General features: G+C 43.9%; 1 pseudogene; it reads right to left on the reverse strand.

The window, feature by feature from the left end:
• LOC123450572 overlaps positions 1–27,604 on the reverse strand; it is an 80,842-nt pseudogene that overhangs the window by 22,245 nt on the left and 30,993 nt on the right.

Consider the following 27,604-nt stretch of genomic DNA (forward strand, 5'->3'; position numbering starts at 1 on the left):
TGTTTTTGACCAGCACCATCAGCACTGGTCCTCCCTGTATTATGTAGAATTACTCCTCGGGTAGCGCTAACTCCCTATGCATTTCAAATTAACTGAATTATTATGTTGGGAAAATGTAGTACCAATGTTTGGCCTTGCCAGGCCAGCTTTAATCTAATTTTTTTATCAAGGGGGGTCCCCATAACAACCCCGATCGTGTTAGGAGAGCTCAAATATGGAACATAACACCGGTAGCCGAAACTAAGGGGACAAAGGTGGAACAAAACACCAGGCTAGAAAGGCCGAGCCTTCCACCTTTTACCAAGTATATAGGTGCATTAAATTAAATAGCATTAATATGGTGATAAGACAAGGAACCCATGTTATCACATGGAAGCAACTACACCTGCAACTAGCCACGCTAACAACATGGTTAAGCAAGCAGTATCATAGCCAATCAGTGGTTTGCTAGGTTGGACAGGTTGAAGGTCATCATGGCATTGTACAAAGGCTGATATTTAACAAATATCTAGTTAATAAAAATAAACCCTATTCCTAACTTCCAAACATCTATAACCCTAACCCTAACACAACCATAATGCAAACATCCAAACAACCCTAATCCTAACCCTAGCCTAACCCTAACACAACCATAATGCAAACATCGAAACAACCCTAATCCTAACCCCATCATACCCTTATCATAACATACAAACAAATACAACAATATCATATACATCCCACATTTCATGAAAAACTAGGGTTTCCTCAAATTTGCAACAAAGTGACCAAAAGAGATTTTTGTTTGGATGAGAAGGAGGGGATCAAGGGGATTACCTTAGGGGAGGGATTGGACAACAAATGCCCGTTCCAAACCTTCAGATCTGCTGATTTGGAGAGGGATTTGACAAGGGGAAGACTTGAACACAAGTTGTGAAGTGAAGTGAAGGGAGGGGAATGAGGAGGGGTTGGAGGAGGGGGGCTGGTCCGTGGCTGGATAAGTCACAGTGTGGTGCCTAAGCGCTCGACGCCACACTGTAGAGGGTGCGACGCCTGAGGATTAGGCGTCACATGGCCTGGGGGTGGGGCCAGCTGCGCCAGTGTGGCCAGGCATGTGGCGCCGACGTCTTAGGTGTCACACAGTGTAGTGTGGAGCCTAGATGTCGGGCGCCACACTAAAGGGTCAGCCGGGTGAATTTTTGTCCATTCGGGTTCACTTTGTGAGTTCTTTCGCTCCAGAGGTCAATTTTGTCAATTTTGCCATGCGAATCGGGGAGCTCGGCACCAACGACGTTGTACTTGCCGACGACCATGAAGTATACCTTGACCTCGTCGGAGATGCACTTGGTGTGGCCGGACTCGAGGTCGGAGATGCACTTGGTGTGGCCGGACCCGAGATAGATGGATGGATGGATGTTGGATGGAGAGATGGATGGATGATGGATGGGCGCCATGTCATCGATCTGTGGGAAGGGTTTTGATTGGTTCGGAAAATCAGTGATTTAAAATAGTTTTTAAGTACAAAAAATAGAGGAATTTTGTGAAGCATCTATCAAAAATATTTTTCAAAAGGGCACCAAACAAATTTTCACTAAAGTTATACCACATTTTATGGATGAGGACCAATTTGTATGCATTTATGATCTTTCTAGCTATTTTAATCATTTTCCGAGTGGCAAAATTTGGTTTTTTGTGAAGAACCTAAAAAATATTTGTTGCAAAATTGGACTCCATATTTTTTCTAAAATACTAGTACATATTTAATATACAATTGAGAAAATGGTTGGGTGTCAAAAGCTTTTATCCACCTCTCATGAAAAAGGAAAATTTATGCCGATTCAGTTGGAAGCAGCTCAAATTTGAACGACAACTACCTCATAGTTTGCTATTTATTTTTTTCAAAAATCATTTCTAGGTACAAAAGTATCTATTTATTCATAGATACTCCAAAATATTTGCAAAAATCAAGCCCTAGCTACAAACAGTCATACCTACCGTTTTGACCCCATTTTGAAATGGGCATGAAAAAATCAAAAAAATCAAAAAATTGGAAAACCTTCTCATTGTGTCGTTATATGTGATAAAGTTACCAGGTAAAATAATAAACTTGTAATATGAAAATTATTTTTAAAAAGTGTTCTTAGAAATGAGCTATCATGTGTGAAGATTCATGGCTTTCAAGCCAAATGATCAATCTTATGGCCACATTCATGGCATAGTTTGTTGAAATGATCTCATATTGTGCACAAGGGTGCATATTGGAATGGCAAACAATGTTTCCTAAGGAAGTTTTCATTTTGTTTGGATGGAAAATTCATTTTACATTATTCGAGTACCCAAAATGAGTTTTTTTTGTGAAGGACCTACCATATATTTGTTGTAAAATTGGACCAAATCATTTTTCTAACATTCTAGGACATATTTAATGTACAATTGACCAAATTTTTGGGTGTCCAAAGCTTTTATCCACCTCTCGTGAAAAAGACAAATTTTCATGGAATAAGTTGGAAGTGGGTCAAATTTGAAATACAGCTGCATTATAGTTTGCTCTTTATTTTTCCCAAAAATCATTTCTAGGTACAAAAGTATCTATTTCATCATAGAAACACCAATTTTTTTTCCAAGATTCAACCACTAGCTAGGAACGGTCATACTTGCCTTTTTTTACCGCATTTTGAAACGGGCATGAAAAATTGAAAAAAAATCAAAAAGTTAGAAAAACATCGCATTGTGTCATTATATGTGACAAAGTTACCAGGAGAAATAATAAACTTGTAATACGACAATTATTTTTAAAACGTATTCTCAGAAATGGCGTATCATGTGTGAAGATTCATGGCTTTCAAGCCAAATGATCAATCTTATGGCGACACTCATGGCATAGTTTGTTGAAATGATCTAATATTATGCACAAAGGTGCATATTGGAATGGAAAAGAATGTTGATTCAAGAAGTTTTCAATTTCCTTCTATGAGAAAATCATTTTCCATTTTTCAAATGCCCATAATGAGTTTTTTTGTGAAGGACCTACCATATATTTGTTTCAAAATTGGACCAAATCATTTTCCTAAAATATTAGGCCATATTTAATGTACAATTGACAAAATGGTTGGGTGTTAAAACTTTTATCCACATCTCGTAAAAAAGACAAATTTATGTCGACTCAGGTGGAAGCGGGTTAAATTTGAACTGCAGCTGCATTATGGTTTGCTCTTTTTTTTCCAAAAATAATTTATAGGTACATAAGTATCTATTTAATCATAAATACATGGTGTGGTGGCGAGACGCCGAGGTTTGAATGGTGGTCGAGGGCCCCAACTCTAGAGCGCGTAAACTTGCATGCCAGCCGCGTGGTCACCGCCTGACCGTTGCATTGCCACGTGTCATGGGTGGAATAGGCATGTCTGGTGGGTTGGACACTCCCTCGGTAGGTGTTAAGAGGAAGAATACAATAGAAATATCTCACGAGGAGACTGAACTAAGCTCAAACATGAATTAGCAGCAAGTGTTTGATTAGTGGTGCAGGAAATGCACATAGACAATGAGCCTAAATTTTAGCTGAGGATGATCATCTACTAAGGAGACTCTCCTGGCAATTTTTTAGCTCAAATGGATGAACCTAGGTTGCACTTGCTTTGCAAAGTACCACACTACGCAGAAAAAATGGATGTTGAAGCTGGGATCAAATGAATGAATGGATTGAGCTGAAATTTGGTGGATGATGTTAATTTGGCATATGAGGCCACTGTAAAATATTTATACCATTTGGACATGCCAAAGTGACACTTCCTTCACAATGTGTCAATCTGGACATAAAATGGTAATTCAAATTGAGCTCACATAGATGATTGGATTGAGCTACAATTTGGAGGAGGATGATAATTTGGGCACATTAAGTCACTGTAAAAATTTCATAAAATTTGGATAAATAAAAATTGTACTTCCTTCACAATCCTCTCTACTGAACATAATATTGGGAAACATATTGAGGGAAACTGGCTAAATTAAATGAGCTGAAATTTGGTGGAGTGAAATTATATTGTCAGTTTCATGCCATGGTAAATTTTCATCATCTATAAAGCAATATAAAATGTAGTTGCTTTACAAACAAAAATATTATCAGAAACAAAGATTGGATGATGAGCTCACATGGATTGTTAGATGGGTCTCAAATTTTGTGGAGAGCTATGGTTTTGGCATATAGAAGATGTGGCGGAAATTCAACTCTTTAGGATATTCCTAGCTAGTACTTCGTTCACAAAGTTGTTAGGTGAACACAAATTTTGGAAATTTGCTAAGAAAGATTTACTAGGCAAATGGATACGAAAGTTTTCATGAGGCAATGATTTGGATAGGCAAGAGTGCCCAAAAAATTTGAGGGCAATCAAAAAAATAAAAATAACACTTCCTTCACAAAGTGTTGTTCTGAACAGAATAGGAAAATGGATATTGCTGAATTATTTTCGAACTATGGAAGGAAGGGTTTTCACATATTGAAGGAATATATAATCCAAAGTATTTATGATAATGTTTTGAGAATTTTTGGAATGACAGAATAGTAGGTTGCTTCACAAACTACGACAAAAATTGACACATGGACATGACACGTAGGCAAAATTGATGATGTGGCACCTAGTCATAGCTGTGAACATCTATATTGGTCGTAATTAGCTACTAATTAGGCAGCGGACCAGAGCTATCCGCTTTACGACCAATTCTAGTAAGGAAGTTATGACCTTTCTGATGAAAATGGTCATTAGTTTTTGGGGTCAGCACCCCTCCGGACAGCTTACGACCAATTGGTCTCAAATGGTCGTAGATTTACGACCATTTCTGCGAGCGTCAATGCCATAAGGTCGTTAATTGACATATTTATTGTAGTGCTCCTTAGTATTTTCTTGATTCGGCGGTATCGTTGGATTGAAGCTACCCGGACCAACATTACTCGTACGCTTACGAGAGACCGGTTTCATCGACTAACATGCAACATGTTGCATAAATATGATTGGCGGGCGTGTGTTTCTTCAACTTTAGTTGAATCGGATTTGACCGAGGCGGTCCTTGGAGAAGGTTAAATAGCAATTTGTATATCACCATTGTGGCTTTGCTTAAGTAAGATGTGATCATACTAGATACCCATAGCAGCCATGTAAAACATGCACCAACAAATTAGAGGACGTCTAACTTGTTTTTGTAGGGTATGCATGTGATGTGATATGGCCAAATACATGATATGATATATTGGATGTATGAGATGATTATGTTGTACTAGTTAAATATCAACTTGCACATCGATGCTACGGCAATCGGCAGGAGCCATAGGGTTGTCTTTAATTATTTTGCACCTGGTGATGTTTTGCTTTATCACTAGTTCAGTAGTGTTAGTGCACTAATGATTGGGGTCCCTAGTGCCGCAGAATTGTGCACGCGCGCAAAGAGCCCCTAACGGCAGGGCATGGCAGGATCCAGACAAGATGCACCCCCGATATTACCAAGGCCCCGACAAGGCTGCCTTGTCGGGAAGATAACCAAGGTCACTCCCGTTTAGTGGGCGTGATGAGCTCACCAAGTACAAGACCTCGGCAAGCCTCCCTTGCCGGGATGACAACCAAAGCCCCGGCAAGCTTCCTTGCCGGGACGAAGACCCAAGGCCCCGGCAAGCTCCCTTGCTGGGATGACGAGGCTAGGCACTAGAGGGCGACCGCCCTTGCCACAGTGCCACCGCCCCCAAGTTCCCGCGCATTCCGCATGCGCCAGCGCATTCCGCATGCGCCAGCGCGGCATCCAGGTGTCGAAACGTCTGGACACGTGTCTTCACCAGCACGTTTCTGACAAGGACAAGACATGCATTTAATGCACCTAACAACGGTAGATTGATATGCACCGCTCTAGGTTCACTGTAACTTCTCGTGAACCTACCACCGACCACTGTAGGTGACCCCTTTGCCTATAATAGGAGGCCCTTAGCTCATTCACAAGGAGTTAGACTCTTTGGACATTAGCCAGAAGACGGTTATTATCGATCACTGTAACAAACAACAAAATGCTTAATACCAGACGAGCAGGACATAGGGTTTTACGCGTAAGCGGCCCGAACCTGGGTAAAAAGTCTTGTCGGGTGTTGATCATTAGCTATGCTCTTGACGTCGTATTTCCCCGCCCTACGAGCATAAGGGTTTCACGTTGATTCCCATAGGTAGCGACCTAGCATCGCCGACATCTTTGGCGCGCCAGGTAGGGGGTGCAGAGTTGTGCGTGAATCAGAGCACGCTCAGCACCGGATTCTTCGAAGTTTGGGCGCTACACCGCATTCCTCAGGAAACGGGGTACCACGGTGGACGCTCTGTTCTGCTATGGCTTCCCAAGGCCTGCGCGAGCACGTTTCTATGCGAGCACGGGGCAGGGAGGCGGGGGCTCCAGGGGCAGCGCCGTCAGGCCGATGCGTCGCTCGGGGCCGACGCGCAGCTATCGAGGGCGTACCCGGGTGCTTCACATAGGCCTCATCGCATACTCCAGCAGACACACCTCCGCGGAGCGATGCATAGTCGTTGAAGATGCGCCACACGGTCCTGAAGCCCCGGCGCGCACTCCAGCGCGAGTGTTGCGCCCCTGAGAGCGTCGCATCATCGCCCAAAGACGTGCTCGGGGGCTCCGCAAGCACAACCTAGCAAGAGAAAACCAAAGGGGTTACACCCTGGCTGGCTTTTTCTCTAAATGACAGTCACAGACCGTCGGCTAGAAGTCTTTGCCGAAGAAAAGGCCGCCAGGAGTGGTGATTTCCTTCTTGCCGAGGGCTCCGACGCCCCGGCAAAAGATTCAAGTGCCTCGCAACCACGGCGTGAATAGATAAGTTTTTAAGTTTAAGATTCAGATCTGAGGTAGATAGAATATCTGTTTTTTCCCTTTGAAAGTTTCCAATCTTTGTTGTGGAGTTTGAGCATACTGGGACCTTCCCAAAGTTCAGTGCACCTTGTCTTTGTTTCGAACTCGTTCAAACGACCTGAACTGCCACAAAGCGCCTTCAAACAGTTGCGAACCTGGTCAACACAGCAAGCGGCTACGCAGCACCCAATTTCGTCTCAAACTGCGCTTGGCGATTTCCATGGTTGCGCTAAACACGGCAAGGAGCCTTGTCGGTAGTTGCCGGCAAGCTCCCAGATTATGCAAAGGCGATTCATACAAAGAACGGAATCAGAAAAAGGGAAAACAGTCTTTTCATTCATTCGACTGGATACATTGGGCTTCACTTACAAAGCGTTGTTATCCTAACCTAAATACTCTGCCTTTTGACGAGGACCGACCTACGCGGAGGAGCGAAGTTCAAAAAGATAAAAAGGCGGGATATCCCCCGGCGCAACCGAGGCGAGAGCTGCTGATACGTCCATTTTGCATCATGCTTTCATGTTGATATTTATCGCTTCTTGGGCTGTTATTTCACTTCACAATACAATACTTATGCCTTTTCTCTCTTATTTTGCATGGTTTACATGAAGAGGGAGAATGCCGGCAGTTGGAGTTCTGTCTTGAAAAAGGAGCAAGTTTGAGATGCCTATTCTGCGCAACTCCAAAAGCTGTGAAAACCAACGTGGATTTTTTTGGGATTTATAAAAAATACTGTGCCGAAGAAGTGCCGGAGGGGCACCAGCAGGGGGGCACAAGCCTGCTAGGCGCGGCCACCCCCCTGGTCGCGCCTAGGGGGCTTTTGGGCTCCCAGCTGGCCCTCTGGCTCCCCCTTTTTGCTACAAGAAGGGATTTGATCTGGAAAAAAAAAATCAGGAGGAGGCTTTTCGGAGGATTTGCCGCCGCCACGAGGTGGAACTTGAGCAGAACCAATCTACAGCTCCGGCAGGACGATCCTGCCGGGGAAACTTCCCTCCCGGAGGGGGAAATCGTCGCCATCATCATCACCAACACTCCTCTCATCGGAGAGGACTCATCACCATCAACATATTCACCAGCACCATCTCATCTCCAAACCCTAGTTCATCTCTTGTAACCAATCTCCGTCTCGCGACTCCGATTGGTACTCGTAAGGTTGCTAGTAGTGTTAATTACTCTTTGTAGTTGATGCTAGCTGGATTACTTGGTGGAAGAGTTTATGTTCAGATCCTTGATGCTACTCATTACCTCTCTGGTCATGAATATGATTATGCTATGTGAGTAGTTACTTTTGTTCCTGAGGACATGGGATAAGTCTTGCTATAAGTAGTCATGTGAATTTGGTATTCGTTCGGTAATTCGATGTGTTGTATGTTTTTTTCCTCTAGTGGTGTTATGTGAACGTCGACTACATAACACTTCACCATTATTTGGGCCTAGAGGAAGGCATTGGGAAGTAGTAAGTAGATGATGGGTTGCTAGAGTGACAGAAGCTTAAACCCTAGTTTATGTGTTGCATCGTAAGGGGCTGATTTGGATCCACTAGTTTAATGCTATGGTTAGACTTTGTCTTAATTCTTATTTCATAGTTGCGGATGCTTGCGAGAGGGGTTAATCATAAGTGGGATGCTTGTCGAAGTAAGGGCAGTACCCAAGTGCCGGTCCACCCACATATCAAACTATCAGAGTAACGAACGCAAATCATATGAACATGATGAAAACTAGCTTGACAGAAATTCCCATGTGTCCTCGGGAGTGTTTTTCCTCCTATAAGACTTTGTCCAGGCTTGTCCCTTACAACAAAAGGGATTGGGCCACTTTGCTGCACCATTTTTACTTTTGTTGCTTGCCACTTGCTACGAATCATCTCACCACACAACTACTTGTTACCGATAATTTCAGTGCTTGCAGATATTACCTTGCTGAAAACCACTTGTCAGATCCTTCTTCTCCTCGTTGGGTTCGACACTCTTACTTATCAAAAGGACTATGATACATCCCCTATACTTGTGGGTCATCAAGACTCTTTTCTGGCGCCGTTTCCGGGGAGTGAAGCGCCTTTGGTAAGTGGAACTTGGTAAGGAAACATTTATATAGTGTGCTGAAATTTATTGTCACTTGTCACTATGGAAACTAATCCTTTGAGGGGCTTGTTCGGGGTATCTTCACCTAGAAAGGAAGCACAAAGAGTTGCTCCTCAACCTGCTGCACCTACTGAAAATATTTGCTTTGAATTTCCTTCGGGTATGCTTGAGAAACTGCTGGCTAATCCTTTTACACGAGATGGAACATCACATCCAGACTTGCATCTAATCTATGTAGATGAAGTTTGTGGTTTATTTAAGCTTGCAGGTTTTCCGGAGGATGAGGTCAAGAAGAAGGTCTTTCCCTTCTATTTGAGGGATAAGGCGTTGACATGGTATAGGCTATGTGATGATACTGGATCATGGAACTACAATCGGTTGAAATTGGAATTTCATAAAAAGTTTTCTCTTATGCATTTAGTACATCGTGATCGGAATTATATTTATAATTTTTGGCCTCGTGACAGAGAAAGCATCACTCAAGCTTGGGGGACACTTAAATCAATGCTATATTCATGCCCCAACCATGAGCTCTCGAGAGAAATTATCATTCAGAACTTCTATGCTCGGCTTTCTCGGGATGATCGCACCATGCTTGACACTTCTTGTACCGGTTCTTTTATGAAGAGAGATATTGACTTCAAATGGAATTTATTGGAGAGAATTAAATGAAACTCTGAAGATTGGGAGCTTGATGAAGGTAAGGAGTCAGGTATGAATTTCAAGTTTGATTGCGTTAAATCCTTTGTTGAAACAAATACTTTTTGTGACTTTAGCGCTAAGTATGGACTTGACTATGAGATTGTAGCTTCATTGTGTGAACCATTTTCTGCTCATATTGATCTCCCCAAATAGAAGTGGTTTAAATATCATCCTCCCTTAGAAGTCAATGTAGTTAAACCCAATCCAGTTGAAGAGAGAGGCATTCCCTATAATGATCCTGTTGTTCCCACCTTTCCTGTTAGGATAAAGGATCATTCTAAAGATTGAACTGTGATACGTAGGGGCTATATTAGAACACCTACACCCCCTGAGCAAATTAGAGTTGAACCTAGCATTGCTATTATCAAAGATCTCCTGTCCAACAATGTTGGTGGCCATAATATTCACTTCTGTGAAGATGCTGCTAGAATTGCTAAACCACACGCTAGAGACAAACATAGGCCTGTTGTTGGCACGCCTGTTGTTTCTGTTAAGATAGGAGATCATTGTTATCATGGTTTATGTGACGTGGGTGCTAGTGTTAGTGGAATACCTCAATCCTTATATGATGAAATCAAAGACAAGATTGCACCTGTCGAGATAGAACCCATGGATGTCACTATTCAGCTTGCCAATAGGGATACTATCTGCCCTGTGGGAATTGTTAGAGATGTTGGAGTCTTGTGTGGTAAAACGAAGTATCCTGTTGATTTCCTCGTTCTTGCTACCACACAAGATAGCTTTTGTCCCATCATATTTGGTAGACCTTTTCTCAATACTGTCAATGCTCATATTGACCGTGAGAAGCAAACTATCACTGTTGGCTTCGAAGGCATGTCACATGAGTTCAATTTCTCCAAGTTTAGTAGACAACCTCATCAAAAAGAGTTGCCTAGTAAGGATGAAACTATTGCCCTAGCTTCTATTGTCGTGTCTCCTACTGATCCTTTACAGCAATACTTTCTTGAGCATGAAAATGATATGCATATGGATGAAAGGGAAGAGATAGATAAAGTTGTCTTATAACAATATCTTATCTTCAAGAATAACTTGCCTGTTGAACTGCTTGGAGATCCATCCCCACCAAAGGGTGATCCTGTGTTCGAGCTTAAACAGTATGCTTATCTTGATAAAAAAGAGATATATCCTGTTATTATTAGTGCTAGACTCTTAGAGCATGAAGAAAATAAGTTACTAAAAACTCTGAGAAAGCACCGTGCTACTATTGGATATACTCTTGATGATCTTAAGGGCATTAGTCCCACTCTATGCCAGCACAAGATTAAAACTGACCCTGATTCCAAGCCAGTTGCTGATCCTCAACGGAGATTATCAAAAAACATGAAAGAGGTAGTAATAAAATAAATACTAAAGCTCCTAGAAGCAGGTATTATCTATCCTGTTGCTCATAGTGATTGGGTGAGTCCGGTGCATTGCGTCCCTAAGAAGGGAGGTATTACCGTTGTCCCTAATGATAAGGATGAATTGATCCCACAGAGAATTATTACTGGCTATAGGATGGTGATCGATTTTAGGAAATTGAATAAAGCCACTAGGAAAGATCATTACCCTTTGCCTTTTATCGACCAAATGCTAGAAAGACTGTCTAAACACACACACTTCTGCTTTCTAGACGGTTATTCTAGTTTCTCCCAAATGCCAGTTGCACAATCTGATCAGGAGAAAACCACTTTCACCTGCCCTTTCGGGACCTTTGCTTATAGACGTATGCCTTTTGGCTTATGCAATGCACCAGCTACCTTTAAAAGATGTATGGTGGCTATATTCTCTGACTTTTGTGAAAATATTGTTGAGGTTTTCATGGATGACTTCTCCATTTACGGGTCTTCTTTTGATGATTGCCTCATCAACCTTGATCGAGTCTTGCAGAGATGTAGAGACACCAACCTTGTCTTGAATTGGGAGAAGTGCCACTTTATGGTTAATGAAGGCATCGTCTTAGGACATAAAATTTCTGAAAGAGGTATTGAAGTCGATAAGGCTAAGGTTGATGCAATCAAGAAAATTCCATACCCCATAGATATCAAAGGTATAAGAAGTTTCCTTAGTCATGCTGGTTTCTATAGGAGATTCATTAAAGACTTCTCTAAGATTTCTAGGCCTCTTACCAATCTCTTGCAGAAGGATATTCCTTTTGTTTTTGGCGATGATTGTGAGGAAGCCTTCGAAATACTTAAGAAGGCCTTGATAACTACACCTATTGTTCAACCACCTGATTGGAACTTACCTTTTGAAATCATGTGTGATGCTAGTGATTATGCTGTTGGTGCTGTCCTAGGGCAAAGAGTTGATAAGAAGTTGAATGTTATTCACTATGCTAGTAAAACTCTAGACAGTGCCCAAAGAAACTATGCTACTACTGAAAAGGAATTTTTAGCAGTCGTGTTTGCATGTGAGAAGTTCAGGTCTTACATAGTTGATTCCAAAGTCACTATTCACACTGATCACACTGCTATTAAGTACCTCATGGAGAAGAAAGACGCTAAACCTAGACTTATCAGATGGGTTCTCTTTCTACAAGAATTTGATTTGCACGTTGTCGACAGGAAGGGTGCTGATAACCAGTAGCAGATAACTTGTCTAGGTTGGAGAACGTTCTTGATGACCCACAACCTATTGATGATAGCTTTCCTGATGAGCAATTGAATGTCATCAATAATTCATGTAGTGCACCGTGGTATGCTGATTATGCAAACTATATCGTTGCCAAATATATACCACCTAGTTTCACATACCAGCAAAAGAAGAAATTCTTCTTGGACTTGAGACATTACTTTTGGGATGATCCTCACCTTTATAAGGAAGGACTAGATGGTGTTTTTAGACGTTGTGTACCTGAACATGAACAGGGACGGATCCTACAGAAGTGTCACTCCGAGGCCAACAGAGACACCATTCGGGATATAGAACTGCACACAAGGTATTGCAATCAGGTTTCTATTGGCCCACTCTCTTTAAGGATGCCCTTAAGTTTGTCTTGTCTTGTGAAGAATGTCATAGAATAGGTAATATTGGTAAACGTCAGGAAATGCCTATGAACTATTCATTTGTCATTGAACCATTTGATGTTTGGGGCTTTGATTATATGGGACCTTTTCCAAAATCCAACGGGTATACTCATATTCAAGTTGATGTTGATTACGTCACTAAGTGGGTAGAAGCTATCCCCACTAGTAGTGCTGATCACAACACCTCTATCAGGATGCTTAAAGAAGTTATTATCCCTAGATTTGGAGTCCCCAGATATCTAATGACCGACGGTGGTTCACATTTCATTCATGGTGCTTTCCGTAAAACGCTTGCTAAGTACGATGTCAACCATAGAATTGCGTCCCCCTATCACCCTCAGTCGAGTGGTCAAGTAGAGCTAAGCAATAGAGAAATTAAACTAATTCTGCAAAAGACTGTGAATAGGTCTAGAAAGAATTGGTCTAAGAAGCTCGATGATGCAATATGGGCTTATAGAACGGCCTATAAGAATCCCATGGGCATGTCTCCGTACAAAATGGGTAAAGCATGTAATTTACCTCTTGAGTTAGAGCATAAAGCTTATTGGGCAATCAAAGAGCTCAACTTTGATTTCAAACTTGCTGGTGAGAAGAGGTTATTTGATATTAGCTCGCTTGATGAATGGAGAACTCAGGTATATGAGAATGCCAAGTTGTTCAAAGAAAAGGTTAAGAGGTGGCATGATAAAAGGATACAAAAGCGTGAGTTCAATGTAGGTGATTATGTCTTGCTATATAATTCTCGTTTAATATTTTTTGCAGGCAAGCTTCTCTCTAAATGGGAAGGTCCCTATATTGTTGAGGAAGTATATCATTCCGGTGCTATCAAGATTAACAACACGGAAGGTAATTGTCCGAGAGTGGTAAATGGGCAGAGAATCAAGCATTATATCTCAGGTACTCCCATAAATGTTGAAAGCAATATTATCAATACCATAACTCCGAAGGAATACCTAAGGGATATTTATCAGCCTGTTTCAGACTCGGAAAACGAAGAGGTATGTGTTTCGGTAAGTAAACAGACCCCAAAACTTTTCCAGTAGGAATTTTTCTCCGTTTTGGAATATTTATAAAAATGGAAAAATTGGAAGTAGTCTGGAAAGCGCACGAGGAGACGACAAGCCTGCCAGGCGCGGCCCCACCCCCTGGCCGCGCCTCGGGGCTTGTGGCCACCTCGTGTGCCTCCCGGACTCCGTTTTCTTGCGGAGTACTCCTTCTGGTCGGAAAAAAATCATTATATATTCTCCCGAAAGGTCTGACCCTCGTATCACGCAGATTTCCTCTTTTTCGTTTCGAGCCTGTTTCTGTTGCAGATCTAGATTGCTATGACGTCCCCAAAAGCTCCGAAGGACAAGATCTTCGAGAAGGTCATCAATCCCTACCTCACGAGGGTGCTGCAACACCCTCAATCTATCGAGATGCGTGAGGGGATGTTGCACATCCGTGAGGTTGAGGGGCCCAAGAAGACCAGAAGCGTGGAGGCGAGGCTCGAAGCAATGGAGCAATAGGTCTTCAAGTGCCAAGGGATGGTGGAGCGTGGACTCAGTGCCAACCACATGATGATCACGGAGTTCACCAACAAGCACAAGATCGATGCCAATGACATTGGGAAGCACCTCTCCAGGCTCTACGACAGAGTTGATCACCTCCAAGCCCAGATCTATGACCTGCAGAACAAAAACTGTGAGTATGAGTATAGATTTAAATCAATACGGTTGGCTGCAGATTTGGGGATTCCGGAGACTCGTTCATGTTTCCGTGATGGAGCACCTATGCATTGGAAGACGGAGGATCAAACCCATGTTGCAACAACTCCACCACCATCACCTCCAAAGGAAGACAACTGAGCATGGGTATGGGCAATCCCCTTGGCTTGTGCCAAGCTTGGGGGAGTTGCCCCAGTATCGTATCACCATCACATCTTTTGCCTTTACCTTTGTTTTAGTTTGTTCCTTTTCAGTTTTATCTTTTCTCTAGTAGATTAAAGGTCTTAGTGTTTTAGGCTTGAGTTTTGCGTTGTGTCACCCCTGATGTATTCGAGCTCGTGAGCCATATAATAAAGAGTGTCTTAGTTAAGGGCCTTGCCTCATGCCATGATCAAAAGAATGAGAAAAGAACAAAAGCATGAGAGATCATGGAACGATCTTATGGGAAGTGATGGCTTCACTTATAAAAATAATGATGATTGAAACTTGTTGAGGGTAGACAAACGTACACATTGGTCATTGTTGCAATTAATAGGAAGTGATAAAGAAGGAGAGGTTCACATATAAATATATCATCTTTGACACCATCTATGATTGTGAAGACTCACTAAACTATTGCATGCTTAGAAGTAGATGTTGGACAAGGAAGACAACATAATGAATTGTGTTTGCTTGGTTTCGAACAATGTTATATGACTAGAGATCCCTTAGCATGTGACGATTGCTTCCACCTCATATTAGCCAAAACTCCAGCACCAAGTAGAGATACTACTTGTGCATCCACAAACCTTCAACCCAGTTTTGCCATGAGAGTCCACCATACCTACCTATGGATTGAATAAGATCCCTCAAGTAAGTTGTCATCGGTGCAAGCAATAAAAATTGCTCCCTAATATGTATGATCTATTAGTGTGTGGAAAATAAGCTTTGTACGAACCTGTGATGAGGAAGACATAAAAGCGACAGACTGCATAATAAAGTTCTTTATCACAGGAGGCAATATAAAGTGACGTTCCTCCGCACTAAGACGACACACATCCAAACCTCAAAAGCACATGACAACCTCTGCTTCCCTCTACGAAGGACCTATCTTGCACCTTTACTTTTTGCCCCTGAAAGAGTCATGGTGATCTTCACCAATTCCTTATTTCACCTTATCTTGGCTAACGTCATATGCTAGGGAAAGATCTATATTCATATGTCAACTTGGAGGTAAGTATTCATGAATTATTATTGTTGACATTACCCTTGAGGTAAATGGTTGGGAGGCGAAACTATAAGCCCCTATCTTTCTCTGTGTCCAACTGAAACTTTGATCTCATGAGTACCACGTGAGTTGTAGCAATTGTAGAGAACGAAAGGATGATTGAGTATGTGGATTTTCTTTACAAGCTCTTATTTGATTCTTTCCGATGTTGTCATAAATTGCAATTGCTTCAATGACTAAAGGCTATCGGTTGTTAATTCTCTGTAAGGTTCTTGATCCATGCTTTACTTTGTGAAGGAATTGTCACTTTAGCATAAGAGTTGATATGATGGTATTGCTGTTCTGATCATGATCATGATGCCTGCGTGTTCGTATCTTCTTTTGTCGACACCTCTCTCCCTAAACATGTGGGCATATTTATTGATCTAGGCTTTCGCTTGAGGACAAGCGAGGTCTAAGCTTGGGGGAGTTGATACGTCCATTTTGCATCACGCTTTCATGTTGATATTTATCGCTTCTTGGGCCGTTATTTCACTTCACGATACAATACTTTTGCCTTTTCTCCCTTATTTTGCAAGGTTTACATGAAGAGGGAGAATGCCGACAACTGGAATTCTGGCCTGAAAAAGGAGCAAGTTTGAGATGCCTATTCTGCGCAACTCCAAAAGCCGTGAAAATCAACGTGGATTTTTTTGGGATTTATAAAAAATACTGGGCCGAAGAAGTGCCGGAGGGCCGCCAGCAGGGGGCCACAAGCCTGCTAGGCGCGGCCACCCCCCCCCCCCCCCCCGGTCGCGCCTAGGGGGCTTGTGGGCTCCTAGCTGGCCCTCTAGCTCCCCCTTTTTTCTACAAGAAGGGTTTCAGTCTGGAAAAAATCAGGAGGAGGCTTTTCGGAGGATTCGCCGCTGCCACGAGGCGGAACTTGAGCAGAACCAATCTAGAGCTCCGGCAGGACGATCCTGCCGGGGAAACTTCCCTCCCGGAGGGGGAAATCGTCACCATCATCATCACCAACACTCCTATCATCGGAGGGGACTCATCACCATCAACATCTTCATCAGCACCATCTCATCTCCAAACCCTAGTTCATCTCTTGTAACCAATCTCCGTCTCGCGACTCCGATTGGTACTCGTAAGGTTACTAGTAGTGTTAATTACTCTTTGTAGTTGATACTAGTTGGATTACTTGGTGGAAGAGTTTATGTTCAGATCCTTGATGCTACTCATTACCTCTCTGGTCATGAATATGATTATGCTTTGTGAGTAGTTACTTTTGTTCCTGAGGACATGGGATAAGTCTTGCTATAAGTGGTCATGTGAATTTGGTATTCGTTCGGTAATTTGATGTGGTGTATGTTGTTTTTCCTCTAGTGGTGTTATGTGAACGTCGACTGCATAACACTTCACCATTATTTGGGCCTAGAGGAAGGCATTGGGAAGTAGTAAGTAGATGATGGGTTGCTAGAGTGACAGAAGCTTAAACCCTAGTTTATGCGTTGCTTCGTAAGGGGCTGATTTGGATCCACTAGTTTAATGCAATGGTTAGACTTTGTCTTAATTCTTATTTTGTAGTTGCAGATGCTTGCGAGAGGGGTTAATCATAAGTGGGATGCTTGTCTAAGTGAGGGCAGTACCCAAGCGCCGACCCACCCACATATCAAACTATCAAAGTAACGAACGTGAATCATATGAACATGATGAAAACTAGCTTGACAGAAATTCTCATGTGTCCTCGGGAGCATTTGTCCTCCTATAAGACTTTGTCCAGGCTTGTCCCTTACTACAAAAGGGATTGGGCCACTTTCCTGCACTGTTGTTACTTTTGTTGCTTGCTACTTGCTACGAATCATCTCACCACACAACTACTTGTTACCGATAATTTCAGTGCTTGCAGATATTACCTTGCTGAAAACCACTTGTCAGATCCTTCTGCTCCTCGTTGGGTTCGACACTCTTACTTATCGAAAGGACTATGATAGATCCCCTATACTTGTGGGTCATCAGCTGCGCCGCAGGACAGGGCAACAGAAAGAGGTGAAGGGGTCGGGTCCAATGCTCGCGCCGCCTCAAAGGCAAGGCGTCGATGCAGGCCCTGGCAGGGAGGGGGGAGGCGTGAGCAAGCGCCGGCGGCGGGGCCAGCGGTCTGTCGGGTCTTGGGGAATCGTACTCTCACTTGACCCCTGGGCCCCCGACCTGCTAAGAGCGCCAGTGTCGTCGCCATCCCACTCATCGCCGTCGCTCAAGGCGGAGCTCCCATTGCCGCTCGAGCGACCTTCGCAGCAGCCGAGAAGCACATGTTGGGGCCCCTAAAGCAACATGCAGAACCGCCTCAGGATCAAACCCCAGGGAAGGCTGAGGCGTTGGAGTAGCGCTCTACCTCCCCCGGCCTCGGCCTCCACGATAGCCACGACCCCTCGCCCTTCCTCCTCCATGGGCGCTCGGGCCGTCTTCCATCGCGATACCCCCAGAATTGTGGCATGATTCGAATGGGATCCCCTCGCCGCCCTGACGGCCGACGGTGGCCAACCCGTCCCCTAACCATCGTTAGGGACGAGTGCCACCTGCAGACGGAAGAAGTTTCTCAAGACCAAAGCTGAGGAGTTGGTGGATTCAAGAGGAGTTGGGTGAGCAAAACCCCTCGCAAACCCTCCCAATTTATAGGACGGGGCGCGGGGTCTAGCCTCCCTTACTCCAGAAGCCACCATCCTTCTCGCTCGATCGCTCGACCTCACGGGCGAACAGGGAACCGCCTGGCTGCACCAATGCATGCACGGGCCGGCCCAGCCACTACTGCGGCTTTCGAGACCACGCCTGCCGCCTGTCCATCCATAACTGTGCATGCCACACGCGTGGCAGAGGCGTTTCAGGAGGCGGAGAGGCCACTCCGCGCATGACCTCCCACTTCGCGCATCCGATGCACGGCATGAGGAAACGCAACTGCCAGCAGATCCATCCATGAGGGCTCGTGCACCTCTTTGGGCCTGGCCCATCAACGCTCCGCACGCGTGTGTGGCCCAGGCCCGAGGGCTCCTGTCGGTGCACTAAATACTGGGATCCCTAGTGCCGCAGACTTGTGCACGGGCGCAAAGAGCCCCTGACGGCAGGGCATGGCAGGATCCAGACAAGATGCACCCCCAAGATTACCAAGGCCCCGGCAAGCCTGCCTTGCCTGGAAGATAACCAAAGCCAGGCCCGTTTAGTGGGCGTGATGAGCTCACCAAGTACAAGACCTCAGCAAGCCTCCCTTGCCGGGATGACAACTGAAGCCCCCGGCAAGCTTCCTTGTCAGGACGAAGACCCAAGGCCCCGAGAAGCTCCCTTGCCGGGATGACGAGGCTAGGCACTGGAGGGCGACCGCCCTTGCCACAGTGCCACCGCCCCCAAGTTCCAGCGCATTCCGCATGCGCCAGCGCGGCGTCCAGGTGTCGAAACGCCTGGACACGTGTCTTCACCAGCACGTTGCTGACAAGGACAAGACGTGCATTCAATGCACCTAACAACGGTAGATGGATAAGCACCGCTCTAGGTTCACTATAACTTCTCGTGAACCTACCACCGAGAACTGTAGGTGACCCCTTTGCCTATAAAAGGAGGCCCTTAGCTCATTCACAAGGAGTTAGACTCTTTGGACATTGGCGAGAAGACGGTTATCATAGATCACTGTAACAAACAACAAAACTCTTAATACAACGAGACGAATAGGACATAGGGTTTTACGCGTAAGCGACCCGAACCTGGATAAAAAGGCTTGCTGGGTGTTGATCGTTAGCTCTACTCTTGACGTCATCTTTCCCCGCCCTACGATCACAAGGGTTTCATGTTGATTCCCATAGGTGTCAACCTAGCATCGCCGACAAGTAGCTATAGTAGTAACAACATAGATGATGCGACAAGCTCAATGGCAGCACAATGATGGAGATCATGGTGTGGCGTCGGTGATGATGGAGATCATGCTGATGCTTTGGTGATGGAGATCAAGAAGCACAAGGTCATGGCCATATCATGTCACTTATGATTTGCATGTGATGTTAATCCTTATATGCACCTTATTTTGCTTAGGACGACGATAGAATTATAAGGTGATCCCTCACTAAAATTTCAAGATAAAATTGTGTTCTCCCCGACTATGCACCGTTGTGACAATTTATCGTTTCGAGACACCACATGATGATCAGGTGTGATAGACTGAACGTTCACATACAACGGGTGCAAAACAGTTGCACACGCGGAACACTCGGGTTAAACTTGACGATCCTAGCATGTACATACATGGCTTCGGAACACAAGAGAACGAAAGGTCGAGCATGAATTATATAGTTGATATGATCAACATGGAGATGTTCACCATTGAAACTATACTCAACTCATGTGATGGTCGGACTTGAGTTAGTGAATTTGGATCACGCGTCACTCGAATGACTAGAGGGATGTCAATTTGAGTGGGAGTTTATTAGTAATATGATTAGCCAAACTCAATTATCATGAACATAGTCAAAAGGTCGTTGCAAATTATGTTGCAGCTTGCGGTGTAGCTCTAATGTTTTTGATATGTTCCTAGAGAAAATTTAGTTGAAAGATGATAGTAGCAATTTTGCGGACTGGGTCCATAAACTGAGGATTCTCCTCATTGCAGTGCAGAAGGCTTATGTCCTTAATGCACCGCTCGGTATGCTGAACCCCGAGCATCGTCTATGGATGTTACGAACATCTGACATACATGTTTTTTATGACCGCGTGATAGTTCAGTGCGTAATGCCTAACGGCTTAGAATTGAGGTGTCGAAGACGTTTTGAACATCACGGAACATATGAGATGTTTCAAAAGCTAAAATTCGTATTTCAGGCTCGTGTCCGCGTTGAGAGGTATGAGACCCCCGACAAGATTCTTGGCATGCGAAGTAAGGGAGAAAAGCTGAATAGTTGAGCATGTGCTCAGATTGTCTAAGTACTACAATCGCTTGAATCGAGTGGGAGTTTATCTTCGAGATAAGATAGTGATTGACATAGTTCTCCAAAGTCACTGCCACCAAGCTACAAAGCTTCGTGATGAACTATAACATATCAGGGATAGATATGATGATCCTTGAGCTATTCGCGATGTTTGACACCGCGAAAGTAGAAATCAAGTAGGAGCATCAATTGTTGATGGTTAGTAAAACCACTAGTTATAAGGCGGGAAAGGGCAAGAAGGGATACTTCATGAAACGGCAAACCAGTTGTTGCTCTAGTGAACCCAAGGTTGAACCCAAACCCGAGACTAAGTGCTTCTGTTATGAGGGGAACGGTCACTGAAGCAGAACTATCCTAGATACTTGGTAGATGAGAAGGTTGGCAAAGTCGACAAAATTATATTGGATATAAGTTATATTTATGTGTACCTTACCAGTACTCCTAGTAGCACCAGGGTATTAGATACCAGTTCAGTTGCTAAGTGTTAGTAACTCGAAATTATAGCTACGGACTAAACGGATACTAGCAAGGGTGAGGTGATGATGTGTGTTGGAAGTAATTCCAAGGTTGGTGTGATCAACATCGCACGCTCCCTCTACCTTCGGGATTAGTGATAATCCTAAATATTGACTCATGTTTGCATTGAGCGTGAACATGATTGGATCATGTTTATTGCAATACGGTTATTCATTTAAAGAGAATAATGGTTACTCTGCTTACTTGACTAAAACCTTCAATGGTCATGCACCTAATATAAATGGTTTATTGAATCTCGATCATAGTGATACACATGTTCATTGTTGCCAAAAGATACAAAGTAGTAATGATAGTACCACTTACTTGTGGCACTGCCGCTTGAGTCATATTGGGGTAAAACGCATGAAGAAGCTCCATGCTGATGGATCTTTGGACTCACGAGTTTTTGAATCGTTTGACACGTGTGAACCATGCCTATTGGTGTAAACGCATGAAGAAACTCCATGCAGATGGATTGTTTAGACTCACTTGATTTGGAATCACTTGAGACATGCAAATCATGCCACAGGGCAAGACGACTGAAGGCCTCGCTTTCAGTGAGATGGAACGAGTAAGTGACTTGTTGGAAATAATACATTTTGATGTATGCAATCCAATGAGTGTTGAGGCACGCAGTGGATATCATTATGTTCTTATTTCACTGATGATTTGAGTAAATACAAGAGTATTTTCTTGATGAATCACAAGTCTAAAATATTGAACTATTTCAGAGTGAAGTTGAAGATCGTCGTGACAAGAGGGTAATATGTCTATGATGTGATCGTGGAGGTAAATATATCTGAGTTGCGAATTTGGTAAACATTGAAGACAATATGAAAATTGTTTCACAACTCATGCCACCTGGAACACCATAGTGTGATGGTGTGTCCAAACTTCGTATCCGCGCCCTATTGGATATGGTGCATACTATGATGTCTCTTATCGAATTACCATTATGGCTTTTGGTTTATGCATTATAGACAACCACATTCACTTTAAATAGGGCACCACATAAATCCGTTGAGATGACACCGTATGGTTTAGAGAAACCTAAGTTGTCGTTTCTTAAAAGTTTGGGGCTGCGATGCTTATCTGAAAAAGTTTCAGCCTGATAAGCTCGAACCCAAAGCGAATAAATGCATCTTCATAGGACACCCAAAACAGTTGGGTATACCTCCTATCTCAGATCCGAGAGCAAAGTGTTTGTTTCTAGAAACGGGTCCTTTCTGGAGAAAGAGTTTCTCTAGAAAGAATTGGGTGGGAGGATGGTGGAACTTGATGAGGTTATTGAACCATCACTTCAACAAGTGTGTAGCAGGGCATAGGAAGTTGTTCCTGTGGCGCCTACACCCATTGAAGTGGAAGCTGATGGTAGTGATCATGAAGCTCCGGATCAAGTTACTACAAACTTCGTAGGAAGACAAGGAAACGTACTGCTCCAGAGTAGTACGGCAATCCTTTCTTTGAGGTCATGTTGCTGGACAACAATGAACCAATGAGCTATGGAGAAGCGATGGTGGGCCTCGATTCTGACGAATGGCTGAAGGTCATGAAATCCGAGAGAGGATCCATGTGTGAAACCAAAGCGTAGACTTTGGAATAACTACTTGATGGTCGTAAGGTTGTTGGGTACACATGGATTTTTAAAGGAAGACGGACGATGATGATAAGTGTCACCATTAAGAAAGCTCTACTTGTCGCAAAGATGTTTCCAACAAGTTCAAGGCGTTTACTACGATGAGACTTTCTCACTTGTAGCGATGTTAAGAGTCTCTTGGAATTATGTTTGCACTTGCTGCATTATTTATGAAATCTTGGAGATAGGTTGTCAAAACATTGTTTCCTTGACGCTTGTTGGGAGACAACCCAACTCTTTTATTTTCTGTCTTTTGGTGTTCACATGATCAAGATACTATAGTAATCTTGCTTTATGCCTTTTATTTCAATAAAGTGCCAAGTAAAGCCTTTGGGATAGTGTGGATGATAGTTGACTTGATTCTGTGCAAAAACAAAACATTTGCTCTTAGTCTAGGAAGTTTGTAAATTCACTGGACGTGATTTTGATCTGAATTTTTTACACATGATTGATATACAAATTTCCTGGATTTTCCTAATTTTTCAGAATTTTTAGAGATAGGTAAGTATGGTTACACAACAGATCTTCGCAGACTGTTCTGTTTTTGACAAATTCTGTTTTGCATGCGTATTTTGCTTGTTTTAGTGTTCCCATATCTTATATTCAGTGATATAGATTATGGGAATAGTAGAATATAGTAGTTATCATGTGGGAACAATTATGAATCTTGTCTTGACAGTACCTAAGTGAATGATCATTATTTATTATACTAACCCATCTCACGAAGTTCCGTTAAGTTTTGTGTGATTGAAATTTTCAAGTTTTGGGTGAGATACCGATATGAGGAGAATAAGGATTGACAAGAACCTAAGATTGGGGATGCCCAAGGCACCCCCAAGGTAATATCGAAGGAATACTCAAGCGCCTAAGATTGGGGATGCCCCAGAAGGCATCCCCCCTTTCGTCTTCAACATTATCGGTATATCTTACTTGGAGCTATATTTTTATTCATCACATAATATGAGTTTTGCTTGGAGCATCATTTTATTTTGTTGTTCTCTGCTAGGTGTTATTTATAACCTTGTTTTTCAATAAAAAGTTCCAAGAATTGCATTAGGATGCTTGCATTGCATGGTTTGATTGGTGTTGTGTAAAAACACAAGTTGGTGTTGTAGTGTTTGAATTTTATTATTTTATGAAGTTGACGAGAAGGCTTACCTTTGGGTTACACCTTTGAAGGGTACCCACCGATTCGGTATCAAGGGCAAATTGGCTCCTTGTTACATTGGTCCTTTTCGCATTCTTGCCAAACGAGGAGAAGTTGCCTACCAGTTGGAACTTCCTTCGCATCTTTCCAAGGTTCATGATGTTTTCCACGTCTCGCAACTCAGGCGTTGCTTTTCGGATCCTATCCGTGAAGTGGACCACGAAACGCTTGATCTCCAAGATAATCTTTCATACCGAGAATACCCCGTGCGTATTCTTGATCAAGCTGAGCGTACCACTCGACGTCGAAACCTCAAGTTTCTTAAAGTTCAATGGTCAAACCATTCTGAAAAGGAGGCAACTTGGGAAAGAGAGGATCGTCTCCGACTTGAGTATCCTGCGTTATTCCCGACGACTTCTAAATCTCGGGACGAGATTCTTTTGAGTGGGGGTGAGTTGTCACATCCCTAACCCTTAAGCAAGTTAGCCTTGTGCTCATGTCTTCTTTGCATTTGCATCTAAGAATTTTCAACAAGAACAAGAAAGTGGCAAAGGAAAAACTCAAAACCCTAGCCACTACTTTAAATAAAGAAAATCTCAAACTAGTTAAAATCAATGAACCCAAAATGGCCTCAAGAAATGTTCAAACTTTCTGATAAATCATGAAAGTAAATGAGCATTGGAGAAAACTATTTTCTTGACACTTTAAGCATTTTAAATTAATGCAAAAGCCACTGGTTTCAAACTTTAAATTTGAAATCAGAAACTATAAATTTTCAAAAATGTTGAAAACTTTGGAAATGGTTGGGAATATTATAACAAATATTCAGGTGTGTTTAAAATAATTTTTACCACCATTTTGGAGCTGAAATAAATAGCAAAACATTAGTTAGCAAAACAGAACAAAACAGAAAAGAAATAAGAGGAAGAAAAACTTTACCTGTCGCCTAAGGAGGCCCAGCCCACCAGGGGCAGGGTCGTCTTCTTCCTCTGCCTTCTGGCAGAGGGGAGATCGACCACGGCGGCCCCTCCACCTCCTGCTTCGCCGTGGCGAGCTCCAGAGCACCCGGGACAGCACGACAATGGGGATAAGCTCCCCGGGGTCTCCTCTATCCATTCCCAGCACCGGTTTCCCCCTTCTCTCGGATCTTTTCCTCCCTCCTGCTGCCGCCATTACCACGAGCTCGACCTCGAGCCGCAGCACTTCTAGCCACGGGAACCTTCCACCGAGTAGTCCGTTAGCTCCGCCTCGTCGTTCTGGTCCTCTCTGCAGAAGCCGAAGCTTCCCCGAGCTCTGCATCGCCCCAACGCCATCGTCTTCCACCTCCGGCCGCCGGAACTCTCCCGTTGATTCGCTCCCTCCGGCGCCCCCCCGAGCCTCTCAGCAACACCATCGGAACCGCCGTGAGCTCGTCATCGTTTCCCCTCTCGCCCCACGCTCTTCCGTGCATCGTAGCTCCGTTCCCCACCAAGGCCGAGAGCTCCTCGCCGCCGGTCATGTCGTCGCCGTCGCTTTGGTGTCTGATCCACGCGCTCGAGCTAGGGTTCGAGCTCCTGGAGCCTCCAGGAGTGTGATGAGCCCCTCAGCTGTCCTCCCCGTGCCCTAGATCCATCAACTGCAGGAGGCCGAGCTTCGACCGCCGCTTTGGCTCATCGCCGGCGCCTCCCCCGGCGACCCTAGCCTCCCCTGATGCCCCTGCCAGATCGGCTACTTCGCCAGCGTTCCGTAGCTGCAAACCGCATTCGAATTGGTGCTGTGCAGCGCCGTTTAGGTCGCCTCCGGCGAGCCCTCCGCCGCGGGCTTGGTCGCCGGCGACCACCCTCCGGTGGGGGCCGACGTGGCAAAGCTAATCTAGTAGATTAGTAGCTTAATCTCTCGCTGACAGTGGGCCCAACGCCAAGTCAACTCAGTTTAGGGGCTGGTCAGCGCGGGATTAGTCCCAGAGAGGCTGACCAGTGGGGCCCCCCCTGTCAGGTTTGACCTGAACAGGTCGGCTGACCTGCTGACGTCAGTCTGATGCAATAAAGAGAATTTCCAGTTTAGAAATAAATCCAGGAAATTGCTAAAACTTGTAAAAATCATAGAAATTAATCTGTAACTCCAATGAAAATAATTTATATATGAAAAAGTATCAGAAAAATTCAAGGAATCTGAATATGCTATTTTCAATCATGTTTGAAAAAGTTACAGAACCATAAAATGTGGAATAAGGAATAATTCAATTCTTATAATTACTTTTTAAATGGAATTTGGAAAATATTCAAATTTCGTTATGAATGCCATGATCACACACTGTCCTAATTACAAATCAGTACCCTAACATGACATCTCATGCATGTTAACATCAAGTTGATCTGAGCATCAGGTCGAATCATTTAAATCGGTATTCGAGAATACCCCGTTTGAATTGATATTCGAATGTGATTCAAATCAACTCTAAACCTAATACATGTTGATTGTAATAACCTATAACTTTGCATTCTCATGCCATGCTCATGCATCATCTTGTTTGCATGTGATTGTTATTGAATGTTGCCATTCATTTCGGTAGGCATCGCACCCTCGGATTCCACCGAATATCCGTCTGACGGATATCATCCCTCCTCTGAGCAGCAAGGCAAGCAACCCTTTTGATCATCCCGATAATTCCATGTTCTTGCTCCTGCACTTATTTATTGCATTAGGATCAAATGCTTCAACTGCTTTTGCCACGTTAGTTGAACCCACTTCCTTTGCATGACCTAACCTTGTCACAGTAAATAGCCGAACCTTGCAACCTAGCATACCTGGTAGTTGCTTGAGCTATGATGTGCCTTATCCTGCTATGCATGCTATGCTTAGAGTTGTGTATGGTCTGTCATCTGGGAGATGAACAGAATTGTGAGAATGTGTTCGGTGAGCAAAGGTTGTGTGTTGAACTTGATTTGGTAAAGGTACCGGTGAAAGGCTGTGTAGGAGTACATGGCGGGTTGTTTCATTGGAACCGTCCTTAGGAACTGAGTTCCGTGTATGTAATCCAAGACTAGATACTACCACATGCTGGGCCCTGAAATATGACCCCGCTCGGCCTATTAATCGCTTAGTACTCGGTCCAGGAGTTGCAAGTAGTTTCTGGTGTTTATAGTAATGCTGGAGGCCGTGCATGGTGCTGACCTGAGAGGTGGGCCGTGATGTGGTAGGCAGTGGCACGGTGTACCAAGTGGCACCCGGATGGTGGGCTTGGGAACCCTGCGCACATCGTTTGAGGCCGTGGCGGAAACCTCGGCCGGACTTCCGTACGGGTTACTCTCAGATAGGCGATAAACCTGGACTAGGTACTAGTGTGGTTAACGGTCGTGGCCGACTCCCTCGCTGGGCTTCCGCTTGAAGGTTGCCGAGGTGCATGACGTGCACATGGCGATAAGTGGCGAGAGCGTGTGTGACGAAGTACACTCCTGCAGGGTTATGATCTATTCGAATAGCCGCGTCCGCGGATATGGACTACTTGGAGAAATATGTTGTTCATAGATAACTTCAATGGCTACTCATAAAATTGCCAAGATAAGCGTGAGTGTCGTGGACGGCATTTCCGTACGGATACGGAATGATTCCACGATAGTGTATTGTTGTGGTGTTAGTGGAATCGCGTGCGAGAAATCAAGTTGTCAAAATTATTTAAAAATACAAGTTGTCTAGCCACGAGTCAAATGCTGGCTTTCCGCATGAAACTCCAAAATACCCCTTTTGATACTTGCATGAGTAGTTAGTTGTCCTAAAGCCTTGCTGAGTAC

The sequence above is a fragment of the Hordeum vulgare genome, chromosome 4H, assembly GCF_904849725.1.
Source record: "Hordeum vulgare subsp. vulgare chromosome 4H, MorexV3_pseudomolecules_assembly, whole genome shotgun sequence".
NCBI lineage: Eukaryota > Viridiplantae > Streptophyta > Magnoliopsida > Poales > Poaceae > Hordeum > Hordeum vulgare.